The sequence below is a fragment of the Pseudophryne corroboree genome, chromosome 11 (genome assembly GCF_028390025.1).
Source record: "Pseudophryne corroboree isolate aPseCor3 chromosome 11, aPseCor3.hap2, whole genome shotgun sequence".
Lineage (NCBI taxonomy): Eukaryota > Metazoa > Chordata > Amphibia > Anura > Myobatrachidae > Pseudophryne > Pseudophryne corroboree.
The window spans coordinates 261,339,790-261,353,346 of record NC_086454.1 but is presented as its reverse complement, the minus strand read 5'-3'; the positions used below and the strand labels follow the sequence as shown (position 1 = coordinate 261,353,346).

At 47.1% G+C, this 13,557-nt stretch overlaps 1 long non-coding RNA gene across 1 annotated transcript in view; it reads left to right on the top strand.

Moving 5' to 3' along the window:
* LOC134969420 (uncharacterized) overlaps window positions 1–4,893 on the top strand; it is a 128,558-nt gene extending 123,665 nt beyond the window's left edge. The window contains exon 4 of the long non-coding RNA XR_010189475.1: window positions 4,704–4,893. This is a non-coding gene — a long non-coding RNA (uncharacterized LOC134969420). The remainder of the gene's footprint in view (window positions 1–4,703) is intronic.
* Window positions 4,894–13,557: the final 8,664 nt, after the last annotated feature.

The following is a 13,557-nucleotide window of genomic DNA, read 5'->3' as shown; positions in this document are numbered from 1 at the left end:
GTTATCTGCCCATGTGGATTATACTATGTCGGGAAAACAGACTGCATGTTTAAGACAAGAATGGCACAACATTGTACGGCCATTCATGTAGCATTACAGACAGGACATAGTGACCAACCTGTGGCCCATCATTATATGCAAGAAAGACACACCATGGCGACATTAAAGTATAAAATTATTGATCATGTGACTTCCGGTTCTGGTGCAACTGATGTGAGATGGGTGTCCCTTCAGCTTTGGTGCCGTCCGCTTAACATACCCTGCTAGGGCTTTTTTAAGCCTACCCAAACCCTCCAGTGACCCTCTTGGAAGCTGCAGTGAGACCAGGGCACATCGCGGTTGCTGTCACCCAGTGCTCCGGAGCTTGTGTGCGGGGATCCAGTCGCTCCTCTTCTCTGTGCGGCATGGTGGTCCCTCCCGTAGTCAACACAGGCAATTCCCTTGGTCTCCCCTGGCGCCTGCCCAGCTCGCCTGCCCGACCTGGGGACCCTTCCGAAGGCTCCGGCTTTGGCTTCAGCGGAACCTGATCGCTCTCCCGCTGGACCCTCTTGGTGCTGCGTGGCTGGGTTCAGAGGAGTCTGATGCATCCTGTCTGTGTGGGTGCTGTGTGGCGGTCTCTCCTGTCACCATCCTGGAAGACTGCACTCACCTGGTCTGGCTCCCATGTGGCTCCCCCACACGGTCTGGTGACCCCATCAGAGGCTGTGGCGGCATCTGGACACTTTGCTGCGGGCACCTCCAGCAGGCAGGAAGCTCGGAACAGGAATCCTCCAGCAGCTACCCCCAGGTGTTGTTTCCCACAGTCCTCCTTTTCACCTAAGCTAGCCTGCTCTGGTTACCTGCACAAGTCTCCCCTGCCCGCTGCGCACAGGGCTGATAGCCTCATTCTCTGTTCTAGTAACCACTATTTCCAGTCTCACCTTCAAACATTATAAAGCATCTATATAGGCACAGGCTTGTGCCGAGTGTGCCATTAGTAACTATATATTTTAAAAAAGTGGGAGTGTGTGTGTGTTCTGTGTTGGGCCCTGGGGGAGACATCACCCTTCTGTTTTAAGCTGTCCTATGGACAAATACTTAACAGGACAGATGCCTGGTTAACACCCCCAAATGGATCGCACTGCGCCCAACAAAATGGCTACCGGGCCGGTTCATGCTGGGGACATTTCTACTATTACCCTTCCTCAGTTGCTGCCATCTACTGCTGCCTCCGCAACAGCCCAACAACCTCCCACAGCTCCTGATAAATCCCATCATCTCTCAGTTGCTCCCCCTCTTCTTCCCTTACATATGCGGATGTTGTACATTCTATACGAGAAACAGTGCAGCCTATGTTAAAGGAACAAGCTGCGGCGAATGCAGCTGCCCTTCAACAAGCTGTCACGGACATTAAGAGCCAATGCAAACAGTTGGCCAAACGGGTATTAGCAGTGGAACACACCGCCGGTGAAAATTTTCAGGCCATTTCGTCTCTGCAAGATCTCACCGTACAGCTGAAACAATCTGATACGCAAGTATGGGCCAAACTTGACGACTTGGAAAATAGCTCATAAAGAAACAATTTGAGGATAGTGGGCCACCCAGAATCCCTCAGAGGGCCGGCCTTATACCTCTTTTTGCGACAAACCTTGCCTGAATTACTTGACATTCAAGAAATTTGTTCTGATCTCATGATAGAGCGGGCTCATCGGACAGGACAATTACGAGACTCTTCCTCCTCAAGGCCTTGTGTCGTTTTGTTTAAGTGCTTGAATTTTATACATAAGGATCAATCTGGTCCGCCTCCTGGCGAAAGAGAGATCTTTCCTGGAATGGTGCAAAACTTCTTATTTTTCAAGACTACTCTCCTGAATTGACACGGCTTCATAAGGCCTTTACCCCAGTGTGTTCGCAGTTAGTCCAAGACGGAAAGAAATTTGCCCTTCTCTACCCAGCCCCGCTGCGAATCTTCAATGGCACGTCCTTCAAAGATTTCTCTTCAGCAGACGACGCAATGGCCTATATAAAGGAACAAGTAAACCTGTTGACAGATGAAGATACCTGAAGAGACTGTCAGTCTTTTTTCTTTGCCCTATTTGATTACCAAACTTATAAGACTACCCCGACCCCTACTGCTAAGTCTGGTTTTATTTTGGCTCAACACAAATTTGATGGTCTGCTCGCCTCTATGGATGATAAACAGAATTTTTATAGAGATCACAAGTTTTACAGGTTTGGTAAGAAAATAGTCTATTTACTTTCCAATTTAGTAAAATCCTCAACTCCCACATCCCTTATTCATTCTATCCAACGCCCTGATGGCACGTCTGCCTCCTACAGGTAGAGACATGGCCTCGTTATTTCAAGATTTTTATAAGGCTATATATGCCCAGCCCAAAAGGAAGAGACTTCCTTTTGGAATTCTATCGACACCCTTTCTATTTCAAATGACGTACAGGCTGCCATATGTGCTCCGTTCACACCCCAGGAAATTGAGGCTGCTGTAAAACATCTTAAACCTGTAAAGGTCCCTGGTCCAGATGGATTTTCGGGAGAATATTCTAAAATACTTCTCCCAGAGATTATAGACCCATTAGTCTCATTCTTTAACGCGTTACTTAAAACTCCGGTTATGCCTAAATATTTTACTGATGCTATTATTCGTTTGTTGCCAAAGCCGGGCAGGAATCCCTGCTTACCTGGTTCTTATAGACCTATATCTCTGCTTAATGTAGATTATAAATTGTTCACTAAACTTTTAGCAGATAGGATCAAATACCTGCTGCCAGGGATCCTCCAGTCGGACCAGACGGGCTTTATAGTGGGTAGACATTCTTCAACCAATATCTGCAAGGTGATTGCGGCTTCTCACTGGTTAAGTTCTTCTTTAAACCCTGACGCTGCCTTCTTGTTATCACTTGATGCGGAGAAAGCGTTTGATATGGTTTCTTGGGAACATTTATTTATGACCCTTAATAAAGTTAATTTTCCTGATCAACTAATCTCCCTTTTACGTATATTGTACACTGGCTCCCAATCCCGTATTATCTGTAACGGATACCTTTCAGCTCCTATTCCCTTAGGCAGAGGCACTAGACAAGGCTGTCCGCTTTCCCCACTTTTATTTGCATTGACCATTGAGCCCTTAGCGATTGCTCTCCGTAACCTCCCTGATTTTCAAGGTATTTGTATTGCCCATCATTCTCTTAAAGTAGCAATGTTTGCGGATGATATGTTATTGTTTCTTTCTAATCCCCTTGTCTCTATTCCAACCATTCTTTACTCCATCAATTCATTTGGCCGCTTTTCAGGATTTAGGATTAATTATGATAAGTCTGAGCTCCTCCCACTAACCTCTTCTGCAACGGCTCTTCTTGCCTCATCTTCTTCTTCTATCCTCTCTATATTTAAACATGCTACGTCCAAATTGAAATACTTAGGCATATTTTTTCCACCCTCTCTATCTAAGATTTATGCTTTTAATTTTACTCCTATTTTGCAAAATATAGCTATTCAATTAAATACTTGGGCACCCCTCCCCTTATCTCTTATGGGGAGAGTTGTAGTTCTAAAAAGTATTATTTTTCCCAAAATTTCCTATCCTCTCCAGATGTTGCCATATGCCCTGACAAAGCATTCCATTATTGTGAAAAATTTTTTGCTAAGTTCCTTTGGTCGGGCAAAAAACCACGGGTGGCTCTGTCTAAACTCAAATTGCGCAAAGATGCGGGTGGCCTGGCTGTACCAGATGTTTCCGCTTTTACTAAAGCTGTAGCATTTCGGTACGTATTTGATTGGTTGCTCTCCCGGTCTTCTTACTCCAAATACGCAATAGAACAGACACTTTGCGATCCGTTTGATCTCCACGCATTACTTCACACGCCTAAAGCTAGCCTCCCTCCTTCTGTCCGCACTAACCCTCTTTTTTGGGATACCTATTTGGCGTGGTGGTCTGTCAACAAATCACTTAAAAGAAACCCGGCTCACTCCAAATTTATTCCATTTTGTGGTAATCCATGCTTTCCAGCAGCTTTAGACAATGGGGGTAATTCTGAGTTGATCGCAGCAGCAAGTTTGTTAGCAATTGGGCAACACCATGTGCACTGCAGGGGTGGCAGATGTAACATGTGCAGAGTGAGTTAGATTTGGGTGGGTTATTTTGTTTCTGTGCAGGGTAAATACTGTCTGCTTTATTTTTACACTGCAATTTAGATTGCAGTTTGAATACACCCCACCCAAATTTAACTCTCTCTGCACATGTTATATCTGCCCCCCCTGCAGTGCACACGGTTTTGCCCAACTGCTAACAAAATTCCTGCTGCGATCAACTCAGAATTACCCCCAATGTTCGGTTCTCTCATTGGCAACATAAGGGTATTGCGTTAATCAAAGATGTATTTGATCCTGTGGGGGTATTGATGTCTTTTTCTGATTTCATTACTAAGTATCAAATTCCACGTCCAGATTTTTTTTATGTATCTTCAATTACGACATTATATATTATCCTTACCTCCCTCATAAGACCCATCTCTAGACTTCGACCCTCTTGATAATATTATTGAATTAGTTAAGCTCTCATCTTATAAAACATCTTATATCTACTGGGATATTTTGGCTGGATTTGAAATGAAACTTTTGGCTTCGACTGTCAGGAGTTGGGAAAAGGATTATTTTTCTCCTACTTCTCATACAGAATTAACTAGTAACTTTACTAATATTTTTAGGGCACTCCACTCGACACAACTCCAGGAAACACATGTTAAATTTACACACAGAATCTACATTACGCCAGGTCAACGAAGATATATGGTCCATTCAGAATCTGGGAACTGCCAGAAATGCGGTACTTCTAATGTTTTGTTTATGCACTGTTTTTGGAACTGCCCTAAAATAAAGACATTTTGGTACAAGGTATTATGGTTTATCAATTCCACATTTCAGCTTCAATTAAAACTGAATTGCAAAGCTATGCTTGGCCTAATTTTCACTGACTGGAGCATTCCGTCACATAAACACCTTTTCTCTAACGTCCTAGTGGATGCTGGGGACTCCGTAAGGACCATGGGGAATAGACGGGCTCCGCAGGAGACTGGGCACTCTAAAGAAAGATTTAGTACTACCTGGTGTGCACTGGCTTCTCCCTCTATGCCCCTCCTCCAGACCTCAGTTAGAATCTGTGCCCGGCCAGAGCTGGGTGCTTTTAGTGAGCTCTCCTGAGCTTGCTAATAAGAAAGTATTTTAGTTAGGTTTTTTTATTTTCAGAGAGCTTCTGCTGGCAACAGACTCTCTGCTACATGGGACTGAGGGGAGAGAAGCAAACCTACTAACTGCGGCTAGGTTGCGCTTCTTAGGCTACTGGACACCATTAGCTCCAGAGGGATCGAACACAGGACCTGACCTTGTCGTCCGTTCCCGGAGCCGCGCCGCCGTCCCCCTCGCAGAAGCAAGAAGACATCGAAATCGGCGGCAGAAGACTCCTGTCTTCACATGAGGTAGCGCACAGCACTGCAGCTGTGCGCCATTGCGCCCACACTACCCACACACTCCGGTCACTGTAGGGTGCAGGGCGCAGGGGGGGGCGCCCTGGGCAACAATTAGGATACCTCTTGGCAAAAAGACACAGCTGGGCACTGTATATATGTACGAGCCCCCACCATTTTATTACACAGACCCGTGACAGAAGGCCGCCGCTGTGGGGGCGGGGCCTTCTTTCTCAGCACTAACCAGCGCCATTTTCTCTTCACAGCTCCGCTGAGAGGAAGCTCCCCAGGCTCTCCCCTGCAGTATCAATTTAGAAAAAGGGTAAAAAGAGAGGGGGGGCACATAAATTTAGGCGCAAATTATCATAAACAGCAGCTACTGGGTAAACACTAAGTTACTGTGTAATCCCTGGGTTATATAGCGCTGGGGTGTGTGCTGGCATACTCTCTCTCTCTGTCTCCCCAAAAGGCCTTGTGGGGTCCTGTCCTCAATTAGAGCATTCCCTGTGTGTGTCGGTACGTTTGTGTCGACATGTTTGACGAGGACGGTTACGTGGAGGCAGAACAAGTGCAAGTGACTGTGGTGTCGCCACCGACGGCGCCGACACCTGATTGGATGGATATGTGGAAGGTGTTAAATGATAACGTAAGCTCCTTGCATAAAAGGTTGGATAATCAGTCAGGGTCTCAACCCGTGTCTGATTCTGTAGCTCAGATGCCGTCAGGGTCTCAAAAGCGCCCACTATCCCAGTTGGTTGACACAGATGTCGACACGGATTCTGACTCCAGTGTCGATGACGATGAGGCAAAGTTGCAGACTAAAATGACTAAAGCCATCCGATACATGATTATAGCAATGAAGGATGTATTGCACATATCGGAGGAAAACCCTGTCCCTGACAAAAGGGTGTATATGTATGGGGAGAAAAAGCAAGAGGTGACTTTTCCCCCTTCACATGAGTTAAATGAATTATGTGAAAAAGCATGGGATTCCCCCGATAAGAAAGTGCTGATTTCCAAAAGGTTACTTATGGCGTACCCTTTCCCGCCAACGGACAGGATGCGCTGGGAATCCTCCCCTAGGGTAGATAAAGCTCTGACACGCTTATCTAAAAAGGTGGCCCTGCCGTCACAGGATACGGCCGCCCTAAAGGATCCTGCAGATAGGAAGCAGGAAAGTATCCTGAAGTCTGTTTATGCACACTCAGGTACTATATACTGAGGCCGGCTATTGCGTCGGCCTGGATGTGTAGTGATATAGCAGCATGGACAGATAATCTGTCTGAGGAAATGGATACCTTAGACAAGGATACCATTTTACTGACCCTGGGGCATATAAAAGACGCTGTCCTATATATGAGGGATGCCCAGAGGGACATTTGCCTACTGGGCTCTAGAATAAATGCAATGTCAATTTCTGCCAGAAGGGTCCTGTGGACTCGGCAATGGACAGGTGATGCCGACTCCAAAAAGCACATGGAGGTGTTACCTTACAAGGGTGAGGAATTGTTTGGGGACGGTCTCTCGGACCTAGTTTCCACAGCTACGGCTGGGAAGTCAAACTTTTTGCCATATATTCCCTCACAGCCTAAGAAAGCACCGTATTACCAAATGCAGTCCTTTCGATCACAGAGAAGCAAGAAGGTCAGAGGTGCGTCCTTTCTGGCCAGAGGCAGGGGTAGAGGAAAGAAGCTGCACTATTCAGCTAGTTCCCAGGAACAGAAGTCCTCCCCGGCTTCCACTAAATCCACCGCATGATGCTGGGGCTCCACAGTGGGTTCGCTCACAGGTGGATCCCTGGGCTATACAGATTGTGTCTCAGGGATACAAGTTGGAATCCGAAGTGATGACCCCTCACCGTTACCTCAAATCGGCCCTGCCAGCTTCCCCCATAGAAAGGGAAGTAGTGTTAGCGGCAAGTCACAAGTTATATCTCCAGCAGGTGGTGGTAAAGGTTCCCCTCCTTCAACAAGGAAGAGGATACTATTCCACAATGTTTGTGGTACCGAAACCGGACGGTTCGGTCAGACCCATATTGAATTTAAAATCCCTGAACATTTATCTGAAAAGATTCAAGTTCAAAATGGAATCGCTCAGAGCGGTCATTGCAAGCCTGGAAGAGGGGGATTTTATGGTGTCTCTGGACATCAAGGATGCGTACTTGCATGTCCCCATTTATCCACCTCATCAGGAGTACCTCAGGTTTGTGGTACAGGACTGTCATTACCAATTCCAGACGTTGCCGTTTGGCCTGTCCACGGCACCGAGAATATTTACCAAGGTGATGGCGGAAATGATGGTGCTCCTTTGGAAGCAAGGGGTTACGATTATCCCATACTTGGACGATCTCCTCATAAAGGCGAGGTCCAGGGAGCGGTTGCTAATCAGCGTAGCACTCTCTCAGGAAGTGTTGCAACAGCACGGCTAGATTCTGAATATTCCAAAGTCGCAGCTGATTCCTACGACGCGTCTGCCCTTCCTGGGCATGATTCTGGACACAAACCAGAGAAAGGTGTTTCTCCCGGAGGAGAAGGCTCAGGAGCTTATGACTCTGGTCAGAGGCCTCCTAAAACCAAAACAGGTATCGGTGCATCACTGCACGCGAGTCCTGGGAAAGATGGTGGCGTCATACGAAGCCATTCCCTTCGGCAGGTTCCATGCGAGGATCTTTCAGTGGGATCTGTTGGACAAGTGGTCCGGATCGCATCTTCAGATGCATCGGCTGATCACCCTGTCCCCCAGGGACAAGGTGTCTCTTCTGTGGTGGCTGCAAAGTGCTCACCTCCTCGAGGGCCGCAGGTTCGGCATACCGGACTGGGTCCTGGTGACCACGGATGCAAGCCTCCGAGGATGGGGGGCAGTCACTCAAGGAAGAAACTTCCAGGGGCTGTGGTTAAGTCAGGAGACTTGTCTGCACATCAATATCCTGGAACTAAGGGCCATATACAACGCCCTGAGTCAAGCGGAGCCTCTGCTTCGAAACCAACCAGTGCTGATTCAGTCAGACAACATCACAGCAGTGGCCCATGTGAACTGCCAGGGCGGCACAAGAAGCAGGGTGGCAATGGCAGAAGCCACCAGGATTCTTCGTTCGGCGGAGATTCACGTACTAGCACTGTCAGCAGTATTCATTCCGGGAGTGGACAACTGGGAAGCAGACTTCCTCAGCAGGCACGACCTCCACCCGGGAGAGTGGGGACTTCATCAAGAAGTCTTCACGCAGATTGCAAATCGATGGGAACTGCCACAGGTGGACATGATGGCGTCCAGTCTCAACAAAAAGCTAAAAAGATATTGCGCCAGGTCAAGGGACCCTAAGGCGATGGCTGTGGACGCACTAGTAACACCGTGGGTGTTCCAGTCGGTCTATGTGTTTCCTCCTCTTCCTCTCATACCAAAGGTGCTGAGAATTGTAAGAAAAAGAGGAGTAAGAACAATACTCATTGTTCCGTATTGGCCAAGAAGGACTTTGTACCCGGAATTGCAAGAAATGCTCACAGAGGACCCGTGGCCTCTGCCTCTCAGACAGGACTTGTTACAACAAGGGCCCTGTCTGTTCCAAGACTTACCGCGGCTGCGTTTAACGGCATGGTGGTTGAACGCCGGATCCTAGCGGAAAAAGGCATTCCGGATGAAGTTATTCCTACGCTGATAAAGGCTAGGAAGGATGTGACAGCAAAGCATTATCACCGTATATGGCGAAAATATGTTACTTGGTGTGAGGCCAGGAAGGCCCCTACAGAAGAATTCCAGCTGGGTCGATTCCTGCACTTCCTACAGTCAGGAGTGACTATGGGCCTGAAATTAGGGCCATAAAGGTCCAGATTTCGGCCCTATCCATTTTCTTCCAAGAAGAACTGGCTTCACTGCCTGAGGTTCAGACGTTTGTTAAGGGAGTGCTGCATATTCAGCCCCCTTTTGTGCCACCAGTGGCACCTTGGGATCTTAACGTGGTGTTGAGTTTCCTGAAATCCAACTGGTGTGAGCCACTTAAGACCGTGGAGCTAAAGTATCTCACGTGAAAAGTGGTCATGCTGTTGGCCTTAGCTTCGGCTAGGTTGTGTCAGAATTTTGCGGCTTTGTCATGTAAAAGCCCCTATCTGGTTTTCCATATGGATAGGGCTGAATTGCGGACTCGTCCGCAATTTCTGCCAAAGGTGGTGTCATCCTTTCATTTGAACCAACCTATTGTGGTGCCTGCGGCTACTGGTGGCTTGGAGGATTCCAAGTTGCTTGACGTAGTCCGGGCTTTGAAGATTTATGTGACCAGAACGGCTGGAGTCAGGAAGACTGACTCGCTGTTTGTCCTGTATGCATCCAACAAGCTGGGTGCTCCTGCTTCAAAGCAAACTATTGCTCGCTGGATCTGTGGCACGATTCAGCAGGCTCATTCTGCTGCTGGATTGCCGCATCCAAAATCAGTGAAAGCCCATTCCACAAGAAAGGAGGGCTCTTCTTGGGCGGCTGCCCGAGGGGTCTCGGCATTACAGCTTTGCTGAGCTGCTACTTGGTCGGGTTCAAACACATTTGCAAAGTTCTACAAGTTTGATACCCTGGCTGAGGAGGACCTTGAGTTTGCCCATTCGGTGCTGCAGAGTCATCCGCACTCTCACGCCCGTTTGGGAGCTTTGGTATAATCCCCATGGTCCTTACGGAGTCCCCAGCATCCACTAGGACGTTAGAGAAAATAAGATTTTACTCACCGGTAATTCTATTTCTCGTAGTCCGTAGTGGATGCTGGGCGCCCGTCCCAAGTGCGGACTTTCTGCAATACGTGTATATAGTTATTGCTTACTAAAGGGTTATGTTATGTGGCATCAGTTGAGTGATGCTTGTTTGTTGTTCATACTGTTAACCGGGTAAGTTATCTCGAGTTATACGGTGTGGCTGGTATGAGTCTTACCCTGTATTCCAAAATCCTTTCCTTGTAATGTCAGCTCTTCTTGGCACAGTTTCCTTAACTGAGGTCTGGAGGAGGGGTATGGACTTCAGGATAGCCTCCTGCTTTCTATCAGCAGATTCCTTCAGGGTGGCCGTATCCGGAGACGGTAGTGCCACCTTCTTTGACAAGCGTGTGAGCGCTTTATCCACCCTAGGGGATGTCTCCCAACGTGACCTATCCTCTGGCGGGAAAGGGTACGCCATTAGTAACCTCTTAGAAATTACCAGTTTCTTATCGGGGGGAAGCCCACGCTTCTTCACACACTTCATTTAATTCCTCAGATGGAGGAAAAACAACTGGTAGTTTTTTCTCTCCAAACATAATACCCTTTTTTGTGGTACTCGGGGTAACATCAGAAATATGCAACACATTTTTCATTGCCTTAATCATATAACGTGTGGCTCTATTGGTAGATACATTAGTCTCATCGTCGTCGACACTGGAGTCAGTATCCGTGTCGACATCTGTGTCTGCCATCTGAGGTAGCGGGCGTTTTAGAGCCCCTGATGGCTTTTGAGATGCCTGGGCAGGCACAGGCTGAGAAGCCGGCTGTCCCACATTTGGTATGTCGTCAAACCTTTTATGCAAGGAGTCGACACTGTCACGTAATTCCTTCCACAGAACCATCCACTCAGGTGTCGACCCCGCAGGGGGTGACATCACATTTATCGGCATTTGCTCCGCCTCCACATAAGCCTCCTCATCAAACATGTCGACACAGCCGTACCGACACACCGCATACACACAGGGAATGCTCTGACAGAGGACAGGACCCCACAAAGCCCTTTGGGGAGAGAGAGTATGCCAGCACACACCAGAGCGCTATATAACACAGGGATCCCACTTTAAATGAGTGTTTTTTCCCTTATAGCTGCTTATATTATATATACTGCGCCTAAATTTAGTGCCCCCCTCTCTTTTTTACCATTATGTAGCTTGACACTGCAGGGGAGAGCCAGGGAGCGTCCTTCCAGCGGAGCTGTGAGGGAAAAATGGCGCCAGTGTGCTGAGGGAGATAGCCCCGCCCCTTTTCCGGCGGACTTCTCCCGCTTTTTCTGGAATTCTGGCAGGGGTATTTTTACACCTATATAGCCTTCCTGACTATATATGGTGTAGATTTGCCAGCCAAGGTGTCTTATATTGCCCTCAGGGCGCCCCCCCCCAGCGCCCTGCACCCATCAGTGACCGGAGTGTGAGGTGTGCATGAGGAGCAATGGCGCACAGCTGCAGTGCTGTGCGCTACCTTGTTGAAGACAGAAGTCTTCTGCCGCCGATTTTCCGGAACACTTCCTTCTGGCTCTGTAAGGGGGCCGGCGGCGCGGCTCCTGGACCGAACATCAAGGTCGGGTCCTGCGGTCGATCCCTCTGGAGCTAATGGTGTCCAGTAGCCTAAGAAGCCCAAGCTACCACCAGTTAGGTAGGTTCGCTTCTTCTCCCCTTAGTCCCTCGCTGCAGTGAGTCTGTTGCCAGCAGATCTCACTGTAAAATAAAAAACCTAAATTATACTTTCTTTCTAGGAGCTCAGGAGAGCCCCTAGTATGCATCCAGCTCAGCCGGGCACAAGATTCTAACTGAAGTCTGGAGGAGGGTCATAGTGGGAGGAGCCAGTGCACACCAGTAGTCTAAAGCTTTCTTTTAGTTGTGCCCAGTCTCCTGTGGAGCCGCTATTCCCCATGGTCCTTACAGATTCCCAGCATCCACTTAGGATGTCAGAGAAATGATGTAACCAATTGACCATCCCTCCATTGCATTTTTACATCCAAAAAGTTCACATCCAATGAACTAATATCATATGTCAATTTCACCACACTTGAAGAACGATTATGGTCATCCAAGAGGGTCTATGGATCCTCCTCGTTACCACTCCACAGTATCAGTAGGTCATCTATGTATCTAACGTACAAGATGACCCACCTAGTCTGTGGACATTGCAACAATAATGGTCTTTCTAGCCAACACATGAATGCATTGGCGTACGATGGGGCCACATTGGACCCCATCGCAACGCCAAGCTTTTGCAAATAAAATTTGCCATTAAACAAAAAATAATTCATAGTCAACACTAGAGTCAATAATTCCACAAACAAATCCACAGGCGGACCAACATATATAGGATTACCATCAATGAGCTCCCTCACTGCTGCAATCCCCAAATGATGGGGAATGCAAGTGTATAAACTGGTTACATCAGCACTACAAAATATAGTATTTGGAGGTAATGGACCAATTGACTGTAACCGCTGTAGCAAATAATTGGTATCCTTAAGATATGCTGGGGTCTGTTGAACACAAGGATTAAGTCTCGTGTCTAAATATACCAAGATAGGTTGATATAATGACCCCCTGGCAGAGATGATAGGTCTGCCAGGGGTCTTTTCACAGTTCTTATGTAATTTGGGCAGCATATAGAACAAAGGTATGATGGGATATTCCATCTGCAGTGCAGAGTTAAATTCAGCGGAAATCCATGAACATGTCTCAGTCCTGGTCAGAACCTCATCCAGCTCCACCTTGAACCCCCCCCAGTAGGGTCCTGTGTAAGTTTGTCCTATACAGAAGAATTACACAATTGTGCATTTCATTCCATAACATATTCTGATAGTTCCTGAACGACAATAGCACCGCCCTTAACAGCATTTCTTATAATGAAAATGGAGTTTAACAAAGGTTAAATTGGGCACATGAAGGGCTGCTGTGCTAATTTGAGCAGCTGCTATAGAAACAGGTATAGTCAATCCTGTATAGCTAGAAATACCATACAACAAACAAAATTAGCAGCGCTAAACAATCAATAAAAATTCAGACAATAATGAGTGTAATAAATTAAATTAATTGATGCACATGGAGATATGTGGACTGAAGGTGGGAAAAAAGGGTTATTTATTTAAAATATATATATATATAGTATATTCCATCAACAACAATGGTTAAAAAAATTGGATAAAAAATGAATACAAATTACACAACATCCAGAACACCAAAGGGCTGATAAAGTGGTTTATCCATTCCTTATTTCATGTGGACTAAAGATGAGTTGGTGCAAAAGAAATTAGGGCTGATGGCACAGTCCTGATGGTGATAATTACCACAATGGTTACTGCTGGAAGAGAGGGATTCTCTGGATAGCGTCCCTTTTGGGGAGGGGTAAAACTCTGG